The following is a 6,166-nucleotide window of genomic DNA, read 5'->3' on the forward strand; positions in this document are numbered from 1 at the left end:
TGTTTAACTCCCAGGAGGCTCGGTGCGTGTTTTACTTTATCCTTCTGGATGGAGAATCGCATCAGAAATTTTCTTGAGAGGTCCTCAAAGCTGGTAACTGACCTTGGAGGGAGGCTATCGAACCACTTCATCGCCGCTTTTGACAGGGTGGTCGGAAAAGCCTTGCAACGTGTTGCATTAGAAGCATCAGCCAGATACATCCGACTTTTGAAATTGCTTAAATGATGCTTTGGGTCTGTGGTTCCGTCATAGAGGTTCATATCAGGGCTTTTGATGTTTCTTGGAACCTTCGCCCTCATTATGTCCTCGCTGAACGGGTCCTCTCCTCCCAAGGGCGACTCTTCTCGGTTGCCGCGGGAGTTTCGGCCTTTAAGGGAGGATTCAAGCTTTGTGAGTTTTTCTTCCAACTCTTTTCGTCGTTCTATTTCCTCCCTGAGGTTTCGCTCTGCCTCTCGTTGTCGTTCTAGTTCCTGTTCCAGTTGCTCCAGACGATCTTGGTGGCCGTGGACCAGCCCCATTAGCTCGATTGCATGGGGTGGCCCTTCCTTTCTGGACTCTCGTCCTTCCGAAGAATTTGCCTTTGGATTTTTGAGCCCAGAGGTGCCTTCTTTATGTTGGTTGCTGGTTCCTTGATAAAGGGTCAGGTCTGCGTCATTGTTTTCGGTATCTGGATTTTCTTTCTCGGAATCAAACACTGTATGTCCATCATCTGGTGAGTTGTCCGCCATTACTGGTTGATCTCTCGGTTCCCCGACAACGGCGCCAATGTTACGTTGGGTATCCGGAGGTAATGGGCTTGACTCGTTAAGTTGGCCCAATCGTTAGTGGAGAGAAACCTTCGAAGAGAATCGTGCTTCTAGGCTTCCGTCCGACTTGTGAGTACGAGTGAATGGGGGTGGTACCTGCAAAGACACTCCGACGCTTAAGTCAGCAAGGGTGCAAGCAGGTCTAGAGAGTATTGGGACTTAGAGATACCTGAGGGATGTCAGTGTATTTATAGTGGTGAACCAATAACCACCGTTGGAGTAGTTCCACTTTTTAGGGTGTATAACTGTCCCTTTATCTTAGGGAGGTTACGATATGGCTTCTGGAAGTGGGTAGAGAGATTTTAGGGGCAGTTACTCATTTGAATGAGTGTTTATCGGCCAGCTAATCTTCATCCCCGACTTCTTTGTGGTAAGTCGTGGTGAGAACTGACTTCGTAGGGAGAAGGTCGGTATAGGGCAAGGCTCAATCCTTTGGATTGGGCCTTTCGTTGGGTCCTAGGCCTTATCATTGGGTTAGGGTATGAACAATTTTATTTATAAATTTTATCTATTATTTAATTTTAAAATTTATTTTTTATTTTATAATTATTATTTTATTATTTATCATTTATATTTATTAACAATTAGAAACAGTAATAAAATAGATTTTCTATCAGTCACTAAAAAATAGATATTTCATTAATCGTGACTTTCATAAATATTTTAATAATGTGAATTAACGATTTTTTTTTGATCCGTTACATCCGTAAAAATTAGAAAAATCATGTTTGTGTTAATACAATCGATTTATTTAACATCAATTGATTGATAAGAAATGAGTAGTGTCAAAAAATCAATTGAAAATATAACACAATTGATTGAATTGCATACTAGGATATGAATCTTTTTTTTTGTATTCAATCGATTGGAAGTACGACACAATTGATTGAATTTCGCACGATAATATGGATTTTTTTATTCAATCGATTGAATTGCACATTAGAATATGAGTTTTTTTGTATTCAATCTGTTGGAATATAACACAATCGATTAAATTTTGCATGGGAATATGAATTTTTTTTCTTATTCAATCGATTGGTGATTGTTTTAGAAAAAGAAGGATTTTCCTCATCACAACTAATAGCATATTAGCATTAAAAAGATGAGAATTAAACATGAAGAGTATGAAAACAATTTTATTGATGGTGTATAATATGAATGGGACGAGGAAAGTCTCTAAAGGTTTTGATCATATTTCCAAGAAAAGAAAGACTATGATAAAAAAAAATTCTTTTATAATTCATGTGTTGGTTATTTTCATCAAATTGATATACATAAAATGTATTACATAATATAATTTATATTACCATTTGCCTACTTAAATTATCTGCATGCTAAAGAGGACTTGTTCTATACATCTATTGTGTAATCTTTTACTTTCTATACATCTATTGTGGTGTCGTCCGGTAAGCCCACAACACTTGGGGGAGCTCCTCTGTCCAGGCTCCTTTTGCATCTTGTAGTCTTTTCTTTAGCCCTGCCAATTTGACTTTGTTGGCTGCCTCGGCTTGTCCATTTGCTTGGAGATGTTCCACCAAGGTGAACTGGTGTTTGATCTTTATACTGGCCACTAGGTTTCTAAAGGTAGAGTCGGTGAACTGGATTCTGTTATCTGTAGTAATGGAATAAGGTATTCCATACCTTGTGATGATATTTTTGTAGAGGAACCTCCGACTTCTTTAGGCTGTGATGGTGGCTAATGGTTCTGCTTCTATCCCCTTTGTGAAGTAATCTATTCCCACAATTAAGTATTTGACTTGTCCTGGCGCCTGGGGAAAAGGACCTAACAAATCCATTCCCCACTTTGCGAAGGGCCATGGAGAAGTTATACTAATGAGCTCCTTGGGGGGAGCCACGTGGAAATTTGCATGCATTTGGCATGGTTGGCACTTTTTCACAAATTCTGTGGCATCTTTCTGCAAGGTCGGCCAGTAAAATCCAGCTCGGATTACTTTCCTAGCTAGCGACCTGGCTCCGAGATGGTTTCCGCAGATCCCATTATGAACCTCCTCTAGTACTTCAGTGGTCCTTGAGGTTGGTACGCACTTCAACAATGGCGCTGATATTCCTCTTTTATAAAGGATATTTTTCACCAGAGTGTAATGTTGTGCTTCTATCCGGACTTTTTTAATTTCTTTTTCCTCTTTGGGGAGGATGTCGAATTTTAGGTATTTGACCAAGGGATTCATCCATCCAAGGTTTAGCCCAGTTACCTCAAGGACATCTCGTTTGTCCTCTACTTTTACCACAGAGGGTTCTTGGAGAGTTTCCTGGATCAAGCTTCTATTATTCCCTCCTGGCTTGGTACTTGCTAACTTGGAGAGGGCGTCTGCTCTGCTATTGAGATCCCGGGTTATGTGCTTAACCTCGGTTTCCGCAAAGTACCCGAGGTACTCCAGAGTTCTTTCCAAGTATCTTTTCATGTTCGGGTCTTTAGCCTGATACTCTCCATTTATCTAGGAGGTCACCACTTGAGAGTCACTGCATATCATCACTTTTGTTGCACCGACTTCTTCTGCCAGCTTCAATCCTGCAATCAGGGCTTCATATTCCGCCTAATTATTTGAAGCTAGGAATTCAAATTTGATGGATACCTCTATTTGGGTTCCCCTTTCATCAGCCAGTATTATGCCTGCACCGCTTCCTGTCTTGTTTGAGGATCCATCTACATAAAATTCCCATGCAGTTGGCTTTTCCTCTTGATCTCCCGCGTATTCTGCTATGAAGTCGGTGAGGCATTGGGCTTTGATTGCTGTCCGAGTTTCATACTTCAAGTCGAACTCGGAGAGCTCTATTGCCCATTGAACCATTCTCCCTACAACATCCGTCTTTTGGAGAATTCGCTTCATGGGTTGGTTCGTTCGGACTCTTATCGTATGAGCTTGAAAGTAAGGCCGTAGCCTCCGTGAGGCTATTACTAAGGAGTAAGCAAATTTCTCCAGTTTGTGGTACCTTAGTTCAAGGCCTTGTAGAACTTTGCTGATGAAGTACACTGGATGTTGTCCGACCTCGTCTTTCCTTATCAGGGCTGATGCGACAGCTTTGTCTACTACGGACAGATATATGACGAGATCTTCCCCAACTAGAGGTCGGGTTAGGATTGAAGGTTGGCTCAAGAACCTTTTGAACTCCTGGAACGCTCCTTCGTATTCTGGAGTCCATTCAAACCGGCATCCCTTTCTTAATAAAGAGAACAGTGGAAGGGATTTTAATGCTGATCCTGCCAAGAACCTAGAGAGGGCTGCAAGTCGGCCATTTAGTTGTTGAACCTCCCTTAAGCAAGTCAGGCTCTTCATTTCCAGTATAGCTTGACACTTATCGGGGTTTGCTTCAATTCCTCTTTGCATCAACATAAACCCTAGGAATTTTCTGGCCTCCATTGCGAAGGTACACTTTGCGGGATTTAGCCTCATCCTGTGTAACCTTATGGTGTCGAAGACTTGCGAGAGGTCTATCAAGAGATCAGCTTCTTCCTTAGTTTTTACTAGCATGTCGTCTACGTAGACTTCCATTAAGCTCCCGAGGTGGGGGGCGAACACCTTGTTCATCAGCCTTCGGTATGTGGCCCCTGCATTTTTTAATCCAAATGGCATGACCACGTAGCAGAAATTTGCTCGGGGCGTGATGAACGATGTTTTCTCTTGGTCTGGCTCATCATAGGGATTTGATTATATCCCGAGTAGGCATCCATGAACGACAAGTATTGATTCTCCGAGCTAGAGTCTACTAGAGTATCAATACTTGGGAGTGGATAAGGGTCCTTGGGACACGCCTTATTTAAATCGGTGTAGTCGACACACATCCTCTATTGGCCGTTTTGCTTCTTGACTAGCACTACATTTGCTAGCCATGTTGGATATTTAACTTCTCTGATGAGTCGGCTTCTAGGAGTACCTGTACTTGCTCCTCCACCACTAGGGCTCGTTCCGGGCCGAGCTTGCGCCTTCGCTGTTGTACAGGTCGGGATCCTGGATACACCAAGAGCTTGTGGGACATAAGCTCGGGATCTATCCCAGGCATGTTGGAGGCTTTCCAGGCAAAGAGGTCAGAATTGTCTCTTAGGAGCTTGGTCAACCCTTGCTTCAGGGTTTCCCCTAGGTTGGCTCCTATGTTGGTATTTTTCCCCTCCTTTTTGCCGACCTGTATTTCCTCAGTTTTTCCTCTTGGCTGTGGTCGCAACTCTTCTTTGGCCCTTGCACCGCCGAGCTCTATGGTGTGAACCTCTTTGCCTTTTCCCCTTAAGTTCAGGCTTTCATTGTAGCACTTTCTTGCCAATTTCTGGTCTCCGCTTGTCAAACGCGGGTTTGAAAAGGATGTCCACCGAGCTTCCTTGATCTACTAGAGTTCTGTGGAAATGGGCAATGGCTAGGATCATGGTTATCACCACTGGATCATCGTGTCCAGGGATTACTCCTTGCCCATCCTCCTTTGTAAATGAGATGGTGGGAAGGTCGGGCGATTCGCTCCCGACCTAGTAGACTCGCTTGAGGTGTCTCTTGTGAGAGGACTTGGTAAGTCCCCCTCCGGCGAATCCACCTGAGATCATATGTATATGTCTCTCCGGAGTCTGCGGTAGTGGGTCTCTTTTATCCGCGTCATCTCGCTTTCTCTTCCCATGATTGTCCGACCTTTCCATGAGATATCTGTCAAGTCGGCCTTCTCTGGCCAGCTTTTCTATCACATTTTTTAGGTCGTAACAGTCGTTTGTTGAGTGACCATGTATTTTATGGTACTCGCGGTAATCGCTACGACTCCTCCCTTTTTTATTTTTAATGGGCCTGGGAGGCGATAGCCTTTCAGTATTGTAAATTTCTCTGTATATGTCCACTATAGAAACCTTTAGAGGAGTATAAGAGTGATATTTCCTGGGTCTGTCGAGACCGAGGTCTTTTTTCTTCTTGGGCTCCCTCTCCCTCTCTTTTATTGAGGGAGGGTGCCCAGGTCGCCAACTCGACTCTCTCAGTCTGGCATTTTTCTCCATGTTGATGTACTTTTTCGCTCTCTCCTGTACATCACTCAAAGAGGTCGGGTGCCCTTTTGATATGGACTGTGAGAAGGGTCCTTCCCTAAGTCCATTTACTAATCCCATGATAACTGCCTCTGTGGCAAATCTTAAATTTCCAAACACGCTTTATTGAACCTTTCCATGTAATCACGCAGAGGTTCCCCGACCTCCTGTTTAACTCCCAAGAGGCTCGGTGCGTGTTTTACTTTATCCTTCTGGATGGAGAATCGCATCAGAAATTTTCTTGAGAGGTCCTAAAAGCTGGTAACCGACCTTGGAGGGAGGCTATCGAACCACTTCATCGCCGCTTTTGACAGGGTGGTCGGAAAAGCCTTGCAACGTGTTGCATCAGAAG

Source organism: Arachis duranensis, chromosome 9 (genome assembly GCF_000817695.3).
Source record: "Arachis duranensis cultivar V14167 chromosome 9, aradu.V14167.gnm2.J7QH, whole genome shotgun sequence".
In the NCBI taxonomy this organism is placed as follows: domain Eukaryota; kingdom Viridiplantae; phylum Streptophyta; class Magnoliopsida; order Fabales; family Fabaceae; genus Arachis; species Arachis duranensis.